At 42.0% G+C, this 25397-nt stretch overlaps 2 long non-coding RNA genes across 3 annotated transcripts in view; both read right to left on the bottom strand.

Moving 5' to 3' along the window:
• LOC118523088 (uncharacterized) overlaps positions 1 to 25397 on the bottom strand; it is a 67638-nt gene that overhangs the window by 32954 nt on the left and 9287 nt on the right. For both annotated transcript variants that reach the window (XR_013444696.1, XR_013444695.1), the window contains exon 2: positions 12241 to 12393. This is a non-coding gene — a long non-coding RNA (uncharacterized LOC118523088). The remainder of the gene's footprint in view (positions 1 to 12240; positions 12394 to 25397) is intronic.
• On the bottom strand, positions 2039 to 9481 carry LOC144380511 (uncharacterized). The gene is made up of 2 exons (XR_013444697.1): positions 9356 to 9481; positions 2039 to 3436 (listed from the first exon to the last, which is right to left on the bottom strand). It is a non-coding gene; the product is annotated as an uncharacterized LOC144380511 (long non-coding RNA).

The raw sequence follows: 25397 nt of genomic DNA, 5'->3' as shown, positions 1-25397 counted from the left end.
CCTGCTGGGTGGAGAGCCTGCTTCTCCGTCTCCCTCTGCCCCTCCCTCTGCTTGTTCTCTCTCTCTGTCAAATAAATAAAATCTTAAAAAAAAGAAAAAGTATGTACGCGTTTGGGTTGGGGGGGAGCAGGAGTGAAAGGTAAGCAGATGGAGGAGACGCATCTCTGAGGCAATATTTTAAAAGCAAAATTTCTCGCCCCTGTGGAGAAAATTCGTACTTCAGTGGAAGACTCCTTATTGCCTACAGCACTTGCTCCCTCCAGGAGCTGTTTTAGAACTCTGTAAATTGTAGGTAAGGGATAGAGATGCAAATTCTGTCCTGTCTGGTTCATTTGGCTTCTTTCTCCCCGGGGTGTGTGGGCGTGTGGGTGGGTGGGTGGATGGGGGGGGGAGGCACCAAAACTCAGCTTGCCTCCATTTGCAATTCATTTCAACATTCTTTACTCCCTATAAATCCGGGCTGCTTCTTTTTAAAGTCGGTTATAAAATGTGCTTCCTTCCCTCCGCTGCGGGGAGTACAGTATAATCTTCAACACATGGTAATTTTTTCTATCTGGATGAGGGTCACCGTGCCACCCTTTCTTCTACACATTCTCTCGTAACGTCCTCGGTCCTCGTGCGCCTTCTTTCTTCAGTCTCAGCCGAGGGAGGCACGGCGGAGGCCTTCCGGCGGGGGGGGCGGGGGGGGCGGGGGGGGAAGGCCAGTCGTGGGTCGGCCGATCTCCAGGGAAGGGGCAGACGTCTCCCGGAGCTGCGCCCCCACGGAGGGAGCAAATTGGCTCTTCGCAGGGGGATGGTCCCTGTGTGCCTCTAACCTCCCAGGTTAACACGGCCATCTCATACACGAGTCTGGTCACCTTTCGGGAGCCGGGCATCCTTCCCGTTTTGAAAGGCATTCCTTCTGGATGTAGGTTTCCCACGCTCTGGACAGGCAGATCGCTGTGTGGGAGAGCTACAGTTTCACCCAGTGGGCAGGGCTGAGTTTCTGTTAGCCTGGCGGCAACCAACCCCCTGCGCTCTGCCAACACACAATGATCAGTGGCATTCCTGACATTCCTGACATAGCCGAGAAGCCAGGCTTGGCCCCGCAGATGCCCTTGAACTGTGGTTCTGACCCTAATGGGGCATTTATCTTTTATTCGCAGCCAGAGGTTAGGACCTATTTATGTAAATCCTCCGCCAAGGGTCAATTCATCTTGACCCCCTGGTTTTCATTTCCCTAATTGTCTCAGGTATTTTTTAGACCCCTTGGAAACTCTTCATTCAATGAAAAGCTTTGGGGTCAGTAAGAATTCGGTTACAAAGGGAAGGGGTGGGAGGCCCCGAAGAGTTGAGGAGGCTTCTTTGAAGTGTTTTAAGGAGCTTTCAGATGCCACCCAGTTTACAAAGTAAAAACAGCAATGACCTCATGCACCCCGTTTTATTCACGGAAAATAAGCTTTCTTGAAATGGTATCTTCACCTAAGACGTTTCTTAGAGCCCACATTGTCCAATTTCAGTTTCCTGAAGCAAGCATTGTCCTATCTCAGCGGTGGTAAGGGGTTGGGAAGGAGCCATTAGAATTGAGGGCCTATGGGCGGGTGCTGGTTCTTCAGACAATTGTCCCCACTTAATAGGCCCTGGCACCCTCCCAGCTTTGCATTTTAAAAGGGAGCCCCAGAAGAGTGAGAAAAAGACGTGATTCCTAAGAACTGACCCAGGTTACCGGGATTTCAGGCCACATGGGAAGCTGGTGGGGGAGATATTTAGAGGTCAGCAGGTCTTTTGGGGGCCTTCAAATCATTCTTGATTGACAGCCTGTTCTCCAGCCTCCACCTCTCAGTAATAAAGACTTTGAGGGGGAATCCCTTGGAAACCAGCCCAACTGCTAAACAACCCTGACAGCGAATTTCTCTTTCTCACTGACTGAATTTTCATCTTCTATACCTTAAGCCTGTTGGATTCCGCACCCCCCCCCCCCCCGCCGCATGCTCCATTTCCAATTGAAAGGTGGGCAGAAGCTTCTCTTCAAAAAACAAACGGACAGAAATAAACCACCTTTTTTTTCATTTGCTGTTAACTTTTTTATTATGGAAAAACTTCAAACCTACAGAAAGTTGATTAACACAGTGAACATCCCACAGCGCCGCCATTTAAATACAACAAATGTTAACTTTTTGGTATATGTGCTTTATCTCTATACACAATATATACACGTTTGCTTCATATAATATATATATTTAATTTTTTAATTAATTAAAATAATTTTTTGCTGAGCTATTTAAAAGTAAATTGGAGACTTCGTGACTCTTCAAATAACTTCAGGCTGCATATTCTAATATAAGTTCATTCTCTTTTTTTCCTATTTTTTAAAAAAAGATTTATTTACTTATTTTAGAGATAGAGCGAGCGTGTGCACATGAGCAGGAGGGGCAGAGGGAGAGAGAATCCCAAGTGGACTCCGCGGGACTTGATCTCACGACCCTGAGATCAGGACCCTGAGATCAGGACCTAAGCCGAAACCAAGAGTCAGATGCTTACCCGACTGCGCCACCCAGGCGCCCCTATAAGTTCATTCTCTTATAACTCTCCTAATATTAATTAGCACCCCTAAGAAAATTAACAGGAATTCCCTAATATCATTTAACTCTCAGAATACCCGGTCCGTATTCAAATCTCCCCAGTTTCCACCACGATGTCTTATAGCAGTTTCTTTTTTCAACCAGGATCCAATCACAGCTCATGCATTTGGTTTCTTTAGTCTTTTTTAAAATAGTCCCCCTACTTCTTTTTTATAAATGGCATTTTCTTCGTGAAGACACGTAGAAAGTCTCACATCCTGGATTTGTCTTTGGTTATTTCCTTGTGGTGGTATTGCACTTGTTCTTCTACCTCTAGATTTCCTGTGATGATGTTATGTCTGTCTCCCAAAATCATCTGTTAAAGCCCTAAACCCCACTACTTCAGATGTGACCGTCCTTGGAAATAAGGTTGTAGCCGATGTACAGTGGACCATTGAGCAGCACAGGGGCTAGGGGCACTGACTTCCCACACAGTTGAAAAGCCATGTATAACTTTTCACTCCTCCCAAACTTAACTGCTAGGAGCCCACTGTTGACCAGAGCCTTACCGATAACATAAAGTCAATGAACACCTATTTCATATGTTCTGTGTATTATATACTGCATTCTTATAATAAAATAAGCTAGAGAAAAGAAAATGTTACAAGAAAATCTTAAATAAGAGAAAATACATTTACAGTACTGTATTGTATTTGTCAAAAACAATCCACGTAGGGGCGCCTGGGTGGCTCAGTCGTTAGGCGTCTGCCTTCAGCTCAGGTCATGGTCTCAGGGTCCTGGGATGGAGCCCCGCATCGGGCTTCCCTGCTCCGCTGGAAGCCTGCTTCTCCCTCTCCCACTCCCCTTGCTTGTGTTCCCTCTCGCTGTGTCTCCCTCTGTCAAATAAATAAATAAAATCTTTAAAAAAAAAATCCATGTATAAGTGGACCCACACAGTTCAAACCTGTGTTGTTCAAGGGTCAAGTGTAATGAGTTAAGATGAGGTCATACTGGAGTAGGGTGGGTCCCTAATCCAAATGACTGGAAATTTCCTCATAAAAGGGGAAGTGCAAAGACAGTCATGCACACAGGGAGAATGCCATATGAACATGAAGGCAGTGAAGGGTGATGTTTCTGCACATCGAAGAGCATGAAAGTTTGCCAGTAGACTACCAGAAGCTAGGAGAGAGGTCTGGAACAGATTCTCCCTCACAACCCTGAGAAGGAGCCAAGCCTGCTGACACTTTCGTCTCACATGCCAGAACTGTGAGACAATACATTTCTGTTGTTTTAGCCACTCGGTGCGTGGCGCTTTGTTATGGCAGCCCCGGCAAACACATATACCCACTAAACCGGATGCTAGACCTAGAGATTAGATTTCAGGTTGAACATTTTTAGCAAGAATATGACACAAAGTGATGTCGTGCGCTTCATATCGCATCACGTAGCATCAGGCCGTCTCACTGGAAACTGATGTTAAGCGTGATCACTGGGTTAAGGTCATGACTCCCAAGCTGCATTTTTTCCCTTTGCAATTAGAAAGTAAATTGAGGGGGAGGTGCCCCAGCACCACCACACAAGTATGCTGCTTCCATCGATCTGTCACCTAATTGTTGTAGCATTCCTTGATGATCTTGCCTGAGTGGATTATATTCTTGCAAGGCGGCAAAATGATGCTACTGTAAAAATTCATTTGCAATTGGTAGCTGGCATTCACCTATAAAGAATCAAATAGAGATGAACTAAAGTCCTTCCTACAAAGTCAGGGTAAATGCTTACCTCTTTCCTTTAGTTACCAGTTTTCAGAACAAAGTGTTGGTAGAATAGCCATCACAAATCGCTAATGAGTTTTCTCTCTCATTTGAGTATCGTGATGGACTCATGGTTTTAATTCAGTCAATCATTATAAGCAAGTACAGTCATTATTCTTCTTTATGCTCCATTGTCTCACATTTGACCAGTGAGAACCCCTTTAAGCTGGCTCCTGTGGGGGTGCCTGGGTGGCTCAGTTGGTTAAGTGGCTGCCTTCAGCTCGGGTCATGATCCCAGGGATCCAGCCCTGCACTGGGCCCCACATCCAGCCCTGCATCGGGCTCCTTGCTCAGCGGGGAGCTTGCTTCTCCCTCTGCCTGCCGCTCCCCCTGCTTGTGTGCTCTCTCTCTCTCTCTCTAACAAATAAATAAAATCTTTAAAATTAAAAAAAAAAAAAAGCTGGCTCCTGGGTTCCTTTGACACAACCCCATTGGTCTTTCAGTGCTTTCTTGATTTCTGACATAAGAAGCCCCAGCCTCACCTTATACTTTGCCTGGACCAAGCCAAGAATAGACCATTTCTCCAAGAAGCACTGTTTCCTTTCATTAGAGAATGGTATTTAGAAATCAAGATCTGCTTTCAATATAAGCTTATTGCTACTGGGATACCACTGCTTCTAGGCCAGGGCAGTGAACAGCGCTACAGAATAGAAGGGTACAGTCACAAAGACACTCATGCTCAGAAGAGCCTTGTGTTTGGGCTTTAACGCTCTGTAATTACTGTCTTGAAATTCTTTGCAATTTTACCACAAATATTTGTGTTTGGTAAGTGGAGCCCAGTGATAATGGAGCACGCACCAAGGACTTGATGCCTAGGCTCATGCATGGGTCCCCGAGACATGTTCTTGGGGGCTGTTCCCCCATGTGCTGGTGCTCTGGGCCCTGCCTAGCCTCTCCATCTCCAATCCTTCCCATTGTTGTCCTTTGTCCCCAGTGAAAGCCCAGATGTGAGCTCAAGAAAGATCAGGGTTGAGTATGTTTACCCCACAATATCTCGAGACAAGGCACAGTGGTGGCATTTTCACCCCAGGCTGGCAATGCCACATCACATTCAAGGGCAAGGGTAAGCTCTCACCCACTACCAATCCCCGTCACTAATGTTTCCGAGCACCAAGGTTGCAATATACTTGGAGGTCTCCCATTAGCTGTTGGGTTGGGGGCAGCAGGCCCCAGGGGAAGAGGAGAAGCCTGGCTTGGCTTCCCTAACCCCCAGCCTTAGTCTAGAGACTGGCAGGAGGAGAAACCCAGCAACCATCAGGTTAGAGGACCCACATGCCCCATGTGGAGGGCCTGTGAGCAACTCCACTTGCCATGAGTATCCAGTGCAAAGGGAGCATCCTGGGCCTAGGGAGACCCTTTCTTCTTCCTTCTCACTTCCAGAATCTGGTTTGTGTTAGTCTCTTCTGGCCAGCTCAAGGCAGTCTCCAGGACAAGTCACAAAATAAAAATTGTGAAATTTCAGTTATTCCACATGGGAACTAAATGCTCTTACATTTGCTTTTAAAACTGACATTGCACAATATAAAGATGAAGGGTAAAATTCATGCTAATAATTTAAGATTTTAATGTTTCTTTACTTAGAACAACATAAAATAGCAAATAAAAAACACCATGACAAGTTGAGTAAGAGACCATAGAAGAAAGGAAAAAACTTTATATTTTAGTACTTTAATGGCACTTTAGTCCTGCTTTTTTAAGGATTTTGTTTATTTATTTGAGAGAGAGAGAGAGCACCAGTGGGAGGAGAGGCAGAGGGAGAAGCAGGTCCCCGCTGAGCAGGGAGCCCAATGCAGGGCTCAATCCCAGGACCCCGGGATCATGTCCTGAGCTGAAGGCAGATGCTTAACCGACTGAGCCACCCAGGAGCCCCTATCCCTGCTTTTTTGAACAAGAAGTCCTGTATTTTCATTTTGCACTGGGCCAAAAATTATGTCGCTGGTTTTGGGAAAAACCATATATATGCATAATATATATTTATATTTACAATATATTATATACTTTTATATATTAATCATGAGATCCTATTGATATATATGATCTAGATATACATATATATTAATCAGGAGATTGTGTTGATATTTTTCATTCAAATTTAACATCATAGGATTTCCCAAACATTTATTTTATACACGCACATATTTTCTATTACACTGGAAATTTTGGTTCCAAACATAATTAACATAATTAGTTATTTGCTCTACCTATAATACATACATACACCTACATAAGTTTCAAATTTTCAATACCAAGGTTGCTACTAACAATAAAACTACCAAGGAATGTTTAAGATTTCTTTTCAGTTCTTTTTTACTTCAGTACAGTCTAAGTACTATGTTAATAAGTCATTTGAAATAATTCTTGTCTCTCCGTGATTCTGTCACCTCTAATATGCCATTAAGTTCTTTGTTTGTTTCCAATTTTAGGCTTTGCTTTGTCTTCTTTTTCATTTCACTGTATGCTTTGGCTGCTAAACATTTATATATTTCAAAAGTGAATTCTATGTAAAAAGGCATACTCAGAGAAATCTCTCTCCAATTCCCCTTCTCTCCTCCTCAGCCGCTCTGTAAGCCCTCAATAGGTCACCATTTCTATCAGTTTCTGGTTTTTCTTTCAGTATTTTTTTTTTAATGAAGTAGGCTCCACGCTCAGCATGGAGCCCAATGCGGGGCTCAAACTCACAACCCTGAGATGGAGACCTGAGCCGAGATCTAGAGTCAGTCGCTCAACTGACTGAGCCACCCAGGAGCCCCTCCAGTATTTTTTGAAAAAAAAATAAAGCAAATTCATATACATATTCTTATTTCCTCCTTTTCATATACAAAAAATAAAACGCTATATACATGCTCTGCACATTTTTTTATAAATATAAATAGCCTCCGTACATAGACATCCTCTCATTCTTTTTATATGCCCATATAATATTTCATTATGAGGTTAAACCTTCATTTATTCAACAGATCCCTTACTGGTGGACATTTCAGATAGTTCCAGTCCTCCCTATTAAAAAGAATGCCACAGAGATGAAAAGCACAGTATAGGGAATATAGTCAAGAACACCACTGCAATAATGTATGGTGACAGACGGTGACTACACTTATCGTGATGAGCACTGAGTAATGTATAGAATTGTCGAATCACTATGTTGCACACCCGAAACAAATATAACACTGCGTGTCAGGTATACTTCAATAAAAATGCCACAATAAATAACTTTGTGCATTTATTATTTCATAATTACACAGGCATACTTACAGGGTAAATTCCCAGATGTGGGATTGCTAGGTCAAGGGGTAAATGTCATTTTGATACATACTGCCAGATTTCTCTCCTTGGGAATTATACCCTGTTACGCTCCCACCGACAACGCATGAGAATGCTCATTTCTCCACAGGCCTGTCAACACTGTGTTTTTGTCAAGCTTTGGGACTTGGGCCAATGTGATTTGGGTAAAATGGTAACAGTGTAGCTTTAATTGGCATTTCTATTATTGTGAGTGAAAGTAAACATCTTTCCGAATGTCATTTGCATTTCTCTGTGAACCCTGCCATTTGCCAATTTTTTCTATGAAAATTTTAGTCTTTTCCTTCTTAATTGATAAGATCTCTTTATTGAGTCAGAGACTATTAGTCTTTTGTTAGTCATATAGATGTCAAATATATTCTCCAGATTTGTCCTTTTACATTTGATTATGTTTATGTGTCTTTAATGTAAACAAAATTTATTAATCTTCTATTTATTGATTTTAAATGTTGAGTAATAGTTTGAAAAGCTTTCTCTACTCCCAGGTTAAAAGGAAATACAAGGAACTTTTGGTTCTGGCCAAGAGGGACTGCTCCATTCCTCCTAAGGCCTTCCTCTTACAACTAAGAAACCCTGGACATAACACAACAAACAAGCATAAGAAGACTCTGAAAGGTGGAAAGAAGAAAACTGACTTCCTAGGGATGGCAAACTTGACAGCAACAAGGGAACTCTCTGCGTTTCTTTATTGCCTCCCTTATATATCCCAGATAAGGCCCTGCAGAAACCTCCAATCCAGAACTGCCAACAGACACAGACGAAAAAACAAGCCCCAAGAAAAGCTTGATATCCCTAGCCAAAGTACCAGGAAAAGGATGACATAACAACAGAAAAGTTTTGGGTATTATCACCACTACCCCAACCAACCAACAGAAAAACTGCACACCCTCCCCTGCCCCGTGGGATCTTCCAACCCCCACTGGCAGATGCAGGTGGTACTTGGATTCCCCTGCAGTGGTACTGATGCTCAGTACTCTAATCTCCCCTCATGCCAAGTGTTAGCAGAACCCCAACAGTGGGGAGCTAAGTATCTACCCCTATCTGGCATCAACCACACTGAACAAGGTGGTGCCAGTACAGTCTAGTCAGTGTTTCACTATCCACTATTCCCCTGCCTCTGGGGTCAGCAGGGCCCAGTAGGAAGCTGAATCTCCTCCATGCCAACCCAGTTACAAGATTGAACAAGGTGGGATGAAACAGGGCAAGTAGCCACTCCCCTTCCCCGCTAACCAGCCCCCCCCCATCAGCTGGGCCCAGTGGAGAGGTGGCCTCCAGCACCACCCACCATTAATGAGGTGGGTTAATCCAAACTTGGCTTCCCCTCTACCCACGTATTCGGGAGCCCTGTTGGGAAATGAACCTCAATCTTCAGCAGGCATCAACAGGACAAAAGGAGGTGGCGAGAGGTAGCGTTTGGTGGCCCTCCACTTTCCTCTTTCTCTCCCTTTGTGTGTGAGGGGCCCAGCTCAAAGCTGAGTACTGCCCCTACCCTGTAGCAAAAAAGCATTGAGTCAACCCTTGGCCTTCCTTCTCACCAATGTCGGTGGGGGCTGGTGAGGAGCTGACTTTACATCCACACTAGGAGGCAGAGAGGTGTCATGAATCAGTGCCTCATTTTCACTGGAAACGTGCTAATGGAGCCAAGGACAGAGCTGAACTTCCATCCCATATATCTATAATGAGGCAATGAGAATCAGTGCTTACATTTGCCATAGTAGGATCATCGGAGACCAGAAGAAGCTGAAACTATATACCCACTCAGCCCTCCTCCTCCACCTCAACCAGGGACTGCCTATTAAAAAAAAAGAATTAATAAGATCCAGAGTCTACAAATATAATATCCAAAACATTCAGGATATAACCAAAAGTCATCGTAGCAGGAACCAAGAAAATCACAACATGAATGAGAAGAGGTAATCAACAGAATGAAGACAAATCAGATGAAGAAATTATCTGACAAGGATTTTAAAACGATCATCATAAAAATGTTTCAATAGGCAGTTATAAATTCTCTCCAAACAAATGAAAAAATATAGAAAATCTCAGCAAAGAAATAGAAGTTATATGAGAGAACCAAATAGAGACCCATGAAATGAAGAACAGGACAACAATACAGAAAAATCGATGACACAAAAGAAAGTTATTTTTAAGAAATCAATGAAACTGATAAACTCTAGCAAGACTGACAAAGATAAAAAAAACTAGAAGACACAAATCACCGATATAAGAAATAAAACATAGGTTATCTCTACAGATCCTGAAGGCATTAAAAGGGTAATAAAGGAATACTACGAATAACTGTATGCTCATAAATTTGAGCACTTAGAAGTGAACCGATTCTTCCAGGGGCGCCTGGGTGGCTAAGTTGGTTAAGCGACTGCCTTTGGCTCAGGTCATGATCCCGGAGTCCCAGAATCGAGTCCCGCATCAGGCTCCCTCCAAATCCACAAGCCACCATATTCAACCATCATAAAGAAATAATAAGCAACCTGAATAGTTCTATAACCACTGAAAAAAAAATGAACTTGTAATTAAAAAGCTCCTGAATGGTCTCACTGAGAATTCTACCAAACATTTAAAGAAGAATTAACACCGATTTCACACAATCGGTTCCAGAACATAGCATAGACAAGAACACTTTCCAACCCATTTTATGATACTAGTATGACCCAGATACCAAAACCGAACAGAAACAGTACAAAAAAAGAAAAACTACAGAATATCTCTTGTGAACCCTAGTAACACAAAACACCTCTGTAAAATATTAGCAAATCTAATCCAGCAATGTATAAAAGGAATTATACAGCATAACCTTGTGGGATTTACTGCAAGCATGAGAGGCTGGTCGAATATTCGAAAATAAACCATTGTAATCTACCAAGCTAAAGAAGGCAAATTGTATGAGCTTATCAACTGACACAGAAAAGGCTTTTGACAAAATCCGATACCCAGTCATGATAAAAACATTCAGCAAAACAGGGATGAAGGGGAACCATCTCAACTTGTTAAGAAACATCTATAAAAAACTGCAGCCGGGGCACCTGGCTGGCTCAGTCAGTGCACGACTCTTGATCTCGGGGTTGTGAGTTCGAGCCCCATGTTGGGTATAGAGATTACCTAAAAATAAAATCTTAAAAAAAACACAACCCTACAGCTGACATCTTACTTTAATGGTGAAACACTGAATGCTTTCGTCCTCAGACTGGGAACAGGCAATAACGTGCATTCTTAACACTCTTACTCAACATAGTGCTGGAAGTTCTAAACACTGTAGTAAGAAGAAATAAAAAGCATATGGATTGCACAGGAAGAAATGAAACTACCTAGAGGCACCTGGGTGGCTCAGTCGCTAAGCGTCCGCCTTCGGCTCAGGTTATGATCCCAGGGTCCTGGGATCGAGGCCCGCATTGGGCTCCTTGCTCCGCGGGAAGCCTGCTTCTCCCTCTCCCACTCCCCCTGCTTGTATTCCCTCTCTCACTGTGTCTCTCTCTGTCAAATGAATAAATAAAATCCTTTAAAAAAAATTTTTTTTAAATTAAAAAAAAGAAATGAAACTACCTATTTGCAGGGGACATGATCATGAGGCTAGAAAATCCTAAAGAACCTACAAAAACACTCCTAGAAATAAGAAGTTAGCTCAGCAAGGTTGTAGGATACAAGATCAACACACAAAATTAATTGCATTTCTGTATACTAACAAACATGTAGAAGCAATATTCCAACTACAATACCATTTACAGTCTCTCCAAAGAAAATGAAATTCTTAAGTATACACTTAAGAAAGCATGTATAAGATCTGTATGCTGAAAATTACATGCTGAAGAAAGAAACAAAACCAAATTAATGGAGAAACATACAGTGTTCATTGATTGGAATACTCAACATAGTATAAAGATGCCATTCCCCCCCCCCAAATTAATCTATAGGCTTATTGCAATCCCAACCAAAATACCAACAAGGTTTTTCGTAGGCAAGACAAGCTTATTCTAAAATCTATTTGGAAAGGTACAGGCCCTAGAATAGCTAAAACAGCATCGAAAAAGTAGAATAAACTGGTAGGGATCACTTTTCCCAATATTAAGCCCTACTACATAGCTACAGTAGTCAAGACAACGTGATATTGGTGGCGGAATGGACACATCAGTGAATGGAACAGAATAGAGAAGCCAAAAATAGACCCACATAAATATGCTCAATTGCTTTTTGACAAAAGTGAAACACAGTTCAGTGGAGGAAGAATAGCCTTTACAACAGACACCGCTGGGGCAACTGAACGTCTAGAAGTAGGGAAAAACCACCTTTACCTAAACCTCATACCTTATGCAAAAAAATAGCTAAAAATGGGTCACAGACATAAAGATAAATGTACAATTGTAAAACTTTTTATAAAAATGATAGGAGAAAATCATCACGATCTAGGACAAGGCAAACATCATGACTAGGACTGGGCTCAAAAGCATGATCTCTAAAAGGGAAACTGATAAATCATACTTCATCAAAGTTTAAAACTATTGTTCTGTGAAAGGCCCTCTTAAGAAAGTAAAAAAGACAACCAACAGATGAGAGAAAAATCTTTGCAAACTACATACTTGACAAAGGATCAGTATCCAGAATTACGAAGAACTCTTGGGGCGCCTGGGTGGCTCAGTCGGTAAAGCGTCTGACTCTTGATCTCAGCTCAGGTCTTGATCTCAGGATTCTGAATTCAAGCCCCTCGTTGGGCTCCAAGTGTGGAGCCCACTCTAAAAAAAAGAAGAACTCTCAAAACCCAACAGTAAAGAAAACAAACAATACATGAGAAAACATGCAAAAGACCTGAACAGACATTTCATCAAAGAGAATATACGAATGGCAAATAAACACATAGAGATATGTTCGACATCATTAGCCATCAAGAAAATACAGATTTAAACCACAATGAGATATCAGTACACACTTGTCAGAATCGCTATAAATAAAAAAAAAAAAATAGTGAACATGCTTAGTGCTTTCAAAGATGTGAAGAAACCGGATCACTCGGACATCGCTGGTGGGAATGGAAAATGGCGCAGCCACTCTTTTTTTTTTTTAAGATTTTATTCATTTATTTGACAGAGAGAGACACAGCGAGAGAGGGAACACAAGCAGGGGGAGTGGGAGAGGGAGAAGCAGGTTTCCCGCTGAGCAGGGAGCCCTATGCGGGGCTCGATCCCAGGACCCTGGGACCATGATCTGAGCTGAAAGCAGACACTTAACGACTGAGCCACCCAGGCGCCCCAGGGCACAGCCACTCTGATAAAGAGCACAGCACTTTTCCAGAAGACTAAACATAGCTTACGGTACAACTGAGCAATTGTACTATTCTGCATCTATCTGCAAGAAATGAACACTTACGTTCCCACCAACACCTGTACACAAATGTTCATATACATTTTCTTAATGATAGCCTAAAGCTGGAAATAACTCAAATGTCCTTCACTGGGTGAGTGGTTAAACAAACCGTGGTACATCCATACCAATAAAATATCACTTAGCAATAAGAAGGAATGAACTATTGATACAGCAACAATCTGGGTGGATCTCAAAGGAATTAGGCTGAGAAAAAAAAAATCCCATCTCAAAAGGTCACTTGCTATATGATTCTATCTATACCGCATCCCTGACGTGACAAAAGTATAGAAATGGCGAGCAGATTAGTGGTTGCCATAACTCAGCGATAAGGGAGGAGGGTGTGGCTGCGAAGGCAAAGGAAGGATCCCTGTTGGTGATTAACTGTTCTGCATCTTGACTGTATCTGGTTGTGATATTGTCCTATCGGTGTGTTAGTCTGCACGGGCCTCCATAACAAAACACCATAGACTTGGTGGCTTAAGCAACCAATATTTATTTCTCACAGTTCTGGAGGCTGGAAGTCCAAGATCAAGGTGCCACAGATTCAGTTCCTTGTAAGGGCCCTCTTCCTGGTTTGCAGATGGCTGCCATCTTGCCGTCTCCTCACACAGCCAAGAGACAGAGCGTTGGTGTCTCTTCCTCTTCTTCTAAGGACATTAATCCCATCATGGGGCCCCTACTCTCATGACCTCATCTAAAACTAATTAACTTGCAGAGGCCCCACCTCCAAATACTATCACACCGGAGGGTAGGGCTTCAACATATGAACTGGAGAGGGACGCCCAAACATTCACTTCATTATAGGTGTTTTTTTTAATTATTATTATTATTTTTTTAAAGATTTTATTCATTTATTTGACACAGAGAGAGAGAGAGAGAGAGCAAGAGCACAAGCAGGGGGAGCGGCAGGCAGAGGGAGAGGGAGAAGCAGGCTCCCAGCTGAGCAGGGAGCACAACGCGGGGCTCGATCCCAGGACCCTGGGATCATGACCTGAGCCGAAGGCAGACACTTCACCAACTGAGCCACCCAGGTGTCCCATATTATTGTGATAAAATATACATAGCTTTAAGGGTACAATTCAGTGGCATTAAACATATTCACAGTGCGGCGTAACCATCACCACTATTTCCAAAGCTTTTTCGTCACTCAAAACAAAAACTTTGTAACGTGAGTAATTAATCCCCATTCCCCTTCCTCCCCAAGCCCCTGGTAACCTCTGTTCTACTTTTTGTCTCTATGAATTTGCCTATTTGTGCTATAGTTTTGCAAGATGTTATCAGCAGGGGAAACTAGGTAAAGGGTACACAGGATCTCTCTGTATTATTTGTTACAACTGCATATGAATCCACAATGATCTCAAAATTTTAAAAAAGAACTTTATTCATGTGTTCCTCTATTATTTGTACGATTTCATGTTTTTTATCATTATTTAGATCTCGGATCCATTTACTAATTAACCTCTTAATGAACTGAAGTGGATGTCAAACAAGCACCCCTCTTCCCCACCACCCCCACTGCCAACCCTTTCTACACTGGATCAGATCATTTTGGTCTTTTCAGCTTCTTTTATTCCCACTCTACCCTTTAACCATTTCAGCAGATGTTCCCAGCAGACAGTGTACCTTCGAAGGAAAGACAGAAATTGCAACAAGCACAAAATGAATACATAACTCTAATAAACATCAACTCCAATGACAACAGGAAAAAATGACAAGGATTTATTGACTGCTAGGAATTCTAGATAATTGACTCATTTAATCTTTACATCAACATTGCAGGAAAGGTATGATTAGTCCAACTTTATAAATGAGGAAATTTAATCTCGGTGAGGTTAACTAAGCCAAAGTCATGTCTATTAAAATGATGGAGTGGCTATAAGAATGCAGGTACGTTTGGCATAAGAGCTTATGCGCTCTCCTCTGTGAAGAACTGAACTGAATCCAGGAACTCTCATTTAGAAAGCAGCAGGACATTCAGTTGGCCCAGGTCTTTCCTTGTCCCAGGTCCCAGAAATGCGTACCAGACGCTAGCCCTGTATTAGGTTGCTAGGGCTGCCATAACCCAATGCCACAAACTGGGTTGCTTGACAACAGAGATTTATTTTCTCACAGATTTGGAGGCTAGAAGTCCAAGATCAAGGTGTCTATAGGTCTGGTTTCTCCTGAGGCCTCTATCCCTTGTCTTGCAGACAGGCACCTTCTCTTCCCTATGTCCTCACGCGTGGTCTTTCCTCTGTCCGTGCACATCCTTCGTGTTTCTTTTGTGTTCAAATTTTCCTGGGACACTAATCAGATTGAAATCGGGCCCATCCTAACAGCCTCATTTTAACTAAATCATCTCCTTCAAAGACAGTCACGTTCTGAGGTACTGGGGATTAGGGCTTCCGTATATAAATTTGGGGGGCATACAATTCAGCCCACAATGGGCCCTGAGACTGGGGGGGCGGAAGAAAGTTCATAACCCAGAGAAACCCCTCTACAAAATCATATGTGATTCAAGTGGGTACAATCCTTCTGTTCGTTTCCATTTCATCCGGGTCTAGTGTCTTTCGAACTTTTTTTGACCATACCCATGGTAAAAAAAAAAAAAAAAATTGTAAACGCATTTTGCATTACAGCTCAACACATACATATTTATTTTTATAAAACGGGACAAGTTTCACAAATTCTGATCTTACCGTGTACAACGTATTTTTCTATTTTATTCTGTTCTTTTTAATGAAAAGACTGCTAGTTGCCCCCTCACTGAATTGATTTTAGGAACTACTCTCTTTTACGACCTGCCGTTTGAAAATCAATGCTCTAATTTGTGCTGTCAGCTGTGATTGTCAATTTTTTTGTGTTCATTCTACCCCCCGCCCCCATTCTCAGAGCCCCGATCCTCCTCTCCCACCGCCCCACACATGTCCTGGATCAATTGGATTTTTGCTTTTTTCAAAGCCTTGACCCCCTCATTCATTAGTTTCAGTCCTTAATTCCATCGTTTCTGTCAAATGCCAGGGAAACCGGGGCACTATTTCCTCGGTAACAAATAGAAACTCGCCATCTAACGGTGGAAGGGAGACAATGCAGACCTATTTTTAGCATCCTTCTTCCAGGTCCTTTCTTTCTCTGCTCTCCCCCATTATCCCTGTTTGATGCAATTTTCACAAACACTTCGCAGCATTTTAACAGGAGCTCTTTTAAAATCTTCTTGAAGTTCTGTACATTTAGTGACTCCTTTCACGGAAACTTGAAGATCCGGGTGTTAGATGCCGCTCTGGGCCATGCTGGTTGTGTGACCTTGAACATGCCTCTTACCTGAGTCTCAGCTGTCTTAACCACAAAAGTAACCTGATAAAAGGTGCCCTGGCAACTTCGTCCAGTTGTCTTGCGGTTCCACAAAGAAAATACAGCTTGCTTCTGCCTCTCCCCCCTCCTTCTGTCCATTTTCAACACACCAGCCGGATCCTGTTAAACCTAAGTCAGATCGTGTCCTTCCCTGCTCAAAACCCTCCACTGAGTTCTCAGAGTCAAAATCCAAGTCCTTACAGTTACGGAAAATGTCCTACATAGTGTGATCCGCTCAGCCCCCGGATACCACCAAGCAGGGATGGTTGGCTTCCATTGGGCCAGGGATCAGAATCAGGTGGAAGATCAGCTTCTTGCTTGGCCCCACTGGAAGAGCGCTGGGGGACTGTGATGTGATTGGCTGGAGCAGAGTGGGTATTACCAAAAAAGATTGGCTGTTCTGTAAGGCGACCCTTTTCCTGTTCCTTTGGCTAAGGGAAACAGGCTTTTCTTGGAGCTTTTTTTCGGTCTGTGCCTGTTGGCAGCGGCCTGGAGGCTTCTGCAGCCCCTGGTCCAGGATATAATGGGAGGCAATGAGAAAGCAAAGGAAACTCACTCCCATGTTGTTCCTCAATCCTGCAGTCCCTAAGCAGTCCCCCTTCTTCTTTCTACCTTCCAGAGTCTTCCTATGCTTGTTTGTGTGTTATTTCCAGGGTTTTTTTTTTTTTTTTTAGTTGTAAGAGGAAGGACCTAGAAGGAATGGGGCTACGTCACTTGGGAGACAATCAGAAGTGAATAGTAGGCTCGGCAGCCTCTAAGGAGGGCCTGGATATTAAAAACACAGAATGTTGTTTGCGCTGCCTTACAGGAACCCTTCCCACACAGCACTGAAGAACCACCTTCCCTAGGAAGGGCAGAGAAACTTCTGTGTACCTATCTTGCAGATGCAATAAAACAAGAAAAAAAAAAAAAAAACCCAGCTAAGGTTGTGGAGGTTTTGCCCCTAGCAGAGGCATCCCACTGGGGCGGTGAGTAGGGCTGAAATGCAGTCACATTCCCCTTTCAAAATTCGGTGCCCTGGTGTGGGTAAATTCTCTGCTTCCTTTCTCCGAGGAAGATGTGCCATGTATAATTCACTGGCCTAGAAATGGCATCATTTTGTACGCACAAAGGTTCTGTATGTACTAGTAAGAGCTAAATAGATGTTATGTCTTCACTAGAGAACCTCCTTACTATAATAATGGCCCCACTCTTCCTTTCTGTGCTTGTGGACTCAAAGCTTGGAATGTCTTCATGTCTCTGGGGAAGAGGAGGGTACCGTCTAAGCAACCGTCCCCCTTTGGTTTTCCCATTCTAGAAATCTTCCCACTGGCTTAAAATTTCTGGGCCACTGATGGTACCCTTATTTTTTTTAGAGCTTTTACGGATCAATATTTTTTTTAAAAGACTTTATTTATTTATTTAATTTGACAGAGAGAGGCACAGCGAGAGAGGGAACACCAGCAGGGGGAGTGGGAGAGGGAGAAGCAGGCTTCCCGCGGAGCAGGGAGCCCGATGTGGGGCTCGATCCCAGGACCCTGGGATCCTGACCTGATCCGAAGGCAGACGCTTAACGACTGAGCCATCCAGGCGCCCCAAGGATCAATATTTTTAAAAATATCTATTTGGATGTTTCACTAGGATTTTGGAAGAAAGGCAAGGCAAACACAAGTGTCAGTGTCTCATCTTGTACTTGAAATCTGACAATGACCTTCGAAAAACTTGCCCGGCATGTTTGTGTCCTGTCAACCCTAAAATAATAAATAATAAATAAATGATGCAGTGAAATAAAGTGAAAAAAAATGTACAACTTAATTGAATTCTAAATGATACTGACATCAGAAGTTTATAAAAGAGGAAAGAATAGACAAAAGACTGTAGCCTCATCCCATATCTCCTAGCAACCAAAATGGAGCAGGAAACCAAATACATAAATGACAGTAATACAATCTGGGAAATTTTCCCTTTTATTTTTTAATTTTTTTAAAAAGATTTTATTTATTTATTTGAGAGAGAGAGAAAGCACAGGGGGGAGGGGCAGAGAGAGAGTGAGAAGCAGACTCTCCACTGAGCAGGGAGCCCAACAACATGGGACTCGATCCCAGGGGCTGAATCCCAGGACCCCAAGATCATGCCCTGAGCTGAAAGCAGACACCTAACCGACTGAGCCACCCAGGCGCCCTGGAAGTTTTCCTAAATATATTATTACTATAATCCTAATCTCTCCTGGCCCTTTCTTCTGTCCCTCCCCCTATTCTCTCTCTTTCTACACACACACACACACACACACACACACACACACACACACACACCCCACCACCACCAGCACCACAGTACTATGGAGTTTTAGTGAAAAGTTCACTATTTTTGTTCATAGAAAAAGCTTCAGTTTTCTGAACATAAACTCATACAATGGATTAGAAAATATTCAGTTCTTATTTGTGTAGAATTAACCTTCCCCAAAGAGAGGTCTGGCTTGTGCCCATGGCTCTTGAGAAGTAATGTTTAAGTCCTTATGAGTCCTATCTGCTAAGTTTCTTAGCTTAACAGGGGAGCGTCGCGGGGCGCCTGGGTGGCTCAGTTGGTTAAGCGACTGCCTTCGGCTCAGGTCATGATCCTGGAGTCCCTGGATCGAGTCCCGCATCGGGCTCCCTGCTCGGCAGGGAGTCTGCTTCTCCCTCTGACCCTCCCCCCTCTCATGTACTCGCTCTCTCTCATTCTCTCTCTCTCAAATAAATAAATAAAATCTTTAAAAAAAAAAAAAAAAAACAGGGGAGCGTCGGGCCACAGCAGCTAATCTAACAATGTGATCTATGATGGCGACTTTGGTTTATGTGGTATCAGCCCCCCTCTGAAGAAGCTGGAAACTAAGGTCAGCCACACAGGTGGCCAGCCATGTCTATGTGATGGAACGCCAGTAAAATCTCTGGACAACAAGGCTCAGGTGAGTTTCCCTGGATGGCAACACTCTGTGTGTATTGTTATATATCACCGCTGAGAGGAGTCAGCTTTGTCTATGGCTCCACGGCCAAGAGGACGATTGAAAGCTTCTCACCTGGAACTCTCCTAGACCCTGCCCTATGTGCCTCTTCCCTTGGTTGATTTTAATCTGTATCCTTTCTCCCTAATAAACCATAACCATAAGTTTAACGGCATTTCTGAGCTCTGTGAGTCCTTATAGTGAATTTTTGAACTCAAGGGTGGTCTTGGGGGACCCCCTGACCACAATACCAAATACTGTCAAGGATACAGAGTAATAGGAATCTCATTTATTGCTGGTGGAAATGCAAAATGGAATAGCCATTTTGGAAGATAATTTGGTAGTTTCTTATAAATGGAAACTCATGATAGACTTATCATATGACCCAGCAATCCTGCTCCTAGGTATTTACCCAAGTGAATGGAAAGACAGTCTTCACACACATAAAACCTGTATGCTAATGTTTCAAGAGGCTTTATTCATAATCACTCCAAACTAGGAACAACCATGATGTCTGTCAACAGATGATGACAAAAAACAAATAAGCAAACAACAAAAACAACAAAACTATGTTACATCTATACAATGGAATTCTATCTGGCAATAAAAGGAACACACTTGACTCATGCAACAACATGGATGAATCATAAATGCATTTTGATAAGTGAAAAAAAGCCAGATCCAAGGCTACATATTATAGGATCCTATCTATATGACATTCTGCAAAAGGCAAAACTATAGGATGGAAAACAGATCAGTAATTGCCAGAGATAGGGGTAGAGGACTAGTTAACTACAAATGGGTTACACAGGAGAATTTTTGTCTGGTGGGACTGACTCTTCAGTCTGGTGCTGGAGTGGTGGATACATGATTTGTAAAAAAAAAAAAAAAAAAAAAAACCACATAGAATTTTGCAGCACAAAGAGTAAACCTTATTGTATGCAAATTTTAGAAAATCTATCAGTGGGGTGCCTGGGTGGCTCAGTCGGTTAAGGATGTGCCTTCAGCTCAAGTCATGATCCCAGGGTCCTGGGATCGAGCCCCTCATTGGGCTCCCCGCTCAGCAGAGAGCCTGCTTCTCCCTCTCCCTCTGCCACTCACCCTTCTTGTGCGCTCTCTCTCTCACACACTCTCTCTCAAATAAATAAATAAAATCTTTAAAAAGTAAAATAAACCAAGATATCAGGGCATTCCAGGATAGGATGGAACCTGTGACAAATGAATTTCAGTATATTACAAATGTATGACATAACCTCACTGAAGATTACGAGGGGAAAAGGAGCTGACCTAATTAACTTTTTTAAACAAATAAACTTATTTTGAAATAATCTGAGATTTATAGAACAGTTACAAAGATAGTACAGAGAGTTCCTGTATACCTCTCACAGGTTTAGCTAATATTAGCTAATTAGCTAATACTATTAGTACTAGTACTAGTACATTAGCTAAACAGCAGGCTTTATTTGGATATTACTAGTTTTCCCATTAACAGCCTCTTTTTCTGCTCCAAGGTCCAATCCAGGGTACCACGTTGCATTTTGTTGTTATGTCTCCCCAGTTTCTTCTAGTCCTTAACACTTTCTCAGTCTTTTCTTGTTTTCCATGACCTTGACACTCGTGACGCATACTGGCCAGTGTCTTGTAGAATGTCCCTCAATCTGGGTTTGTTTGATGGTTTTCTCAGGATTATACTAGTGTTATGAGTTTGGGGGAAGAATACCACAAAGATGAAGTGCCTTTCTAGTGTATCTGGTGGCATATGCTATCAACATCACTTATTACTGATGTCGTTAACCTTCATCACTTGGTTAATGTACTGCTTGCCATGTCTTTCCACTGTAAAGTTTTCTTTTTCCTTTACTCTAATCTGGATATGAGTCACTAAGTCTAGCCCACCCTAGGAGATGGGCCATTAAGTTCACTTCCTGCAGGAGGGAGTATCTACCTCTATTATTTAGAATTCTTTTGTAAGCAAGACTTGTCTCTTCTCCCCATTTATCAATGTATTCGACTGTTTCTGATTCACTTGTGAAAACAATGTTTTGTCTGGATAGTCGAAGGCTAAATACAAAAAGGACCATACATAAGCACTGTATTCTAGTTGATAAATTTCTCCTAGGGGTTTAGCAATTCCAAAAATACTTTACATGTAGATTAGTGTTAAACAAATGAGTACAGTAGTTGCTCCTTGCCTACAACGGGGTGTATTCCAACACCGCCAGGGGATGCCTGAAACAGCAGATAGTAACAAACTCCGTATATACTATACTCTTCCCTATATGTGCATTACCTATGATAAAGTTTAACTTCTAAATGAGGTACAGTAGGAGATTAACAACTATAACTAATAATAAAATAGAACAATGATGACAATATACTGTAAGAAAAGTTATGTGAATGTGGTCTCTCTTAAAATATCTTATTTTACTGTACCCATCCTTCTTCTCGTGATGATGTGAGATGACAAAATGCCTATGTGATGAAATAAAGTGAGGGGAATGACACAGGCACTGTGACATAGCGGCAGGCTATTACTGACCTTATGATGATATACCAGAAGGAGGCTCATAACCTGAGCCGAAGTCAGGTGCTTAACTAACTGAGCCACCCAGGCGCCCCATGAGTCTTTCATTTTTTTGAATATTTTCTTTATTTATTTGATAGGGGGGAGGAGAGCACAAGCAGGGGGAGCGACAGGCAGAGAGAGAGGGAGAAGCAAGGTCCCCACCGAGCAAGGAGCCCGATGTGGGACTCGATCCCAGGACCCTGAGATCATGACCTGAGCCGAAGGCAGATGCTTAACCAACTGAGCCACCCAGGTGCCCCAAGTCTTTCATTTTTAATAACTACCACCCCAGCAAAAAACAATAATGTTCATTTGCCTGTGGTGCTTCTCCCTCATCTAGCTAATATTTTCTTCATATTTCAAGACTCAATGTTGATGTCACCTTCTTCAGAATCCTCTCCCAACCCTAGAGTGCTGATGCTCTATTGGACCCCATAGTATCCAGTTATTTCTATCATATAGTGACAGTATCTTTCCAAGTTGGTGCCCTTTATTAAGACAAAAAGCCCTTCAGGCAGAAACTGTACCTTCATCAGTAATTTCTATCTCCCTAGTTCTGAACACTGTCAATATCTAGGTGCTATTCAAAAAAGGCTTACTGAACAAAATTCATTCATTCAATCAATCATTCATTTATTCATCAAATATTTACTAAGTGTGGAAATACACACTGGGCAATATGCTAAACTTATATACACAGCAGTGAATAAATCAGATCCCACATCTGTGCCTTCATCATATGTTAGATAGTAAAAAGTGCTATGGATAGAAATAAAGCAAGAAATGGTATAGAGAGTCTTGAGAGCGCAATTATAAATATAGTGGTCAGTCACAAAAGACATGGGTGAAAGGTGATATATGAGGAAACACTTAAGAAGGAGAAAGAGTAAGCCAAATGGATGTTTCGAGGAAGAGTATCCTAGACAAATGCACTAGCCAGTGCAAAGGCCCTGAGACACAGGAAAAAATTGGTATATCTATAGCTGAGTGAACCAAGGCAGGAGTTATTAGTGATGGGGCCAGAAAGACAATGAGACACCAGATTATGGTGGTATTACATTATGTAGGTGGGCAAGGGAAAGAAGAAATAAGAAGAAACAGGGTATTACAGTAAATAGAAAAAATGTGACTGAAAAAGTCTAAATGTATCAGCAACCGTAATAAAAGTGAAAAGCTTAAAACAAAAAATAAATGCTGGGCTTTTTGATATTTTAAAAGGCAAAATGGCAAAAAATATTGAAAATAAATGAATTGCCAAAGATATGCCATGACATTTCTATGAAAATATAAACAATAATAATATCAGACAAAATTAAATTCAAGTCAAAAAACAGTGACTAATATAATAGTGTATGTTAATTATACTGGAATTTTTTTAAAAAATAGACAAAGAAGTGTATTTTGTACTGATAAAAGAATGGTCTACAAAGAAGCTATATCAGGGGCACCTGGATGGCTCAGTCGGTTAAGTGTCCGACTCTTGATTTCGGCTCAGGTCATGATCGCAGGGTTGTGAGATGGAACCTGCTTAAGATTCTCTCTCTCTCTCTCTCTCTCTCTCCCTCCCTCTCCAAAAAAAGAAGCTATATCAGTCTTGAGTTTGTACGTACAAATCAAAAAATTTTTTTCAAGGACTGAACTATATAAAGTAAATCTGACCGATACAGAAAAACAATTGACAAAAGCACAAATCCAAAGCTTTACTATGACTTTACTTTGACCTTCAAGTCCTTGCACTACTTCTCCCTGACCATGGTACCTACAGCTCCTTTCACTTACCCTGCTATTTCACAAACACATTCTCACCTCAGCCTTTGCACAGACTCTTTCCTTGGCTTAGGACATCCTTCCTCCAGAAAACCACAGGCTTTACCCACCACTCCCCTTCTTTCAGTCTCTGCTCATGTGCGGGGCCCCTGAAAGCAGGTTCAGATGAGGTAAAAGCACTTACAAGGATTTTCTTGTTGGTATTTGACATAATTGGGTCCTGGACTCCCTCTGGAACCCTGAGTCCCAGCTCTTGGCGGCACTGGATTCCCCATCCCCCTGTCCATTCTGCTCAAATGTTACCTCATCAGAGAGACCTGCTCTTACACTCTAAAAGAGCATCCATCCCCCAATTTAACCATCCTTGTCATTCTCTATCCCTTTATCTGCTCTATTTTTCTTCTTCCCACTTTTTCTTTTTTTTCAAAGATTTTATTTATTTATTTGCCAGAGAGAGAGAGAGAGCACAAGCAGGAGGAGTGGCAGGCAGAGGGAGAAGCAGGCTCCCCGCTGAGCAGGGAGCCCGATGTGGGACTGGATCCCAGGGCCCCAGAATCATGACCTGAGCTGAAGGCAGATGCTTAACTGACTGAGCCCCCAAGGCGTCCCTCTTCTGCCCACTTCTTACCACCTGAATTATTACAGATATTTTTGTCTGTTTATTTATTTTAAGATTTATTTATTTGAGAGAGAGTGAGAAAGCGGGAAAGGGGGTGGCAGGGAAAGAGGGAGAGGAAGAGAGAGAATCTCCAGCAGACTCCCAGCTGAGTGAGAAGTCTGACGCGGGGCTCAGTCCCACGATGCTGAGATCATGACCTGAGCCAAAATCAAGAATCAGACACACAACCAACTGAGGGACCCAGGCACCCCTTGTCTCTTATTTATTGTCTCTCCTCCAACCAGAAGCTAAGTCCCTTGAAAACACTGTCTTGGTTTCATTCACTGCTATACCCTCAGCACCTAAAACAGGGCCCGACATGTGGCAGGTCCTTAATAAATATTTGTTGAACTAATGAGTGAATCCTTGTGGGTAATTTATGTTCTCACTCGTATTTTGACAGATTGAGTGCCTTAAAATACACTTGAATATGGAGGATCTGAACCCAATTAATAGGCTTGGCTTAACAAATTTTGTAGAACACAGAATCCAGCAAATAGACTGCTTACTCTTTTCAACTAATGGGGCAATTACTAAAACAGAACACGCATTACAGCTCAAAGAATATCTCAATAAATTCAAAAGATCAATATTATATAGGCTTATTCTTTCACAACATGAAATAAAACTAGACATTAACAACAAAAGAACAGCCAAAAAGCAGCTATGTACTAAGAAACTATAAATAACTTTAAAAAAAACTACTAAATGACTCAAAACAGAAATAAAAACTGAAATTATGAAATATTTATGAATAAAGACCAAAGAAACCATCATGTGAAGACTGGTAAGATGTACATCTCCACTCCCCTTTTTCCTCCCCCCCGCCTGGAGAAAAATCATAATTGTGAATTTGGTAAAATTGATTCCAGCTTTTCATCAATATTTGAATAAAGATAAAAAGGGTTGTAACAAACTAATAAAACCAGATTTAAACAAATAACCACTGGAAGCATTCTTTATATATTCTGGCTACTAATCTTTTTTTCTGTTATATATGCTTACAAATATCCTCTCCTATTCAAATCACAAAATATTGACAACACCAAAATTATCTAATGACCATAGGAAAATTTCAAGTTATTCAAAGTGCTAC

This window comes from Halichoerus grypus, chromosome X (genome assembly GCF_964656455.1).
Source record: "Halichoerus grypus chromosome X, mHalGry1.hap1.1, whole genome shotgun sequence".
Classification (NCBI taxonomy): domain Eukaryota; kingdom Metazoa; phylum Chordata; class Mammalia; order Carnivora; family Phocidae; genus Halichoerus; species Halichoerus grypus.
The sequence above is the reverse complement of the archived record's forward strand: the minus strand, read 5'-3'. Positions and strand labels throughout refer to the sequence as shown.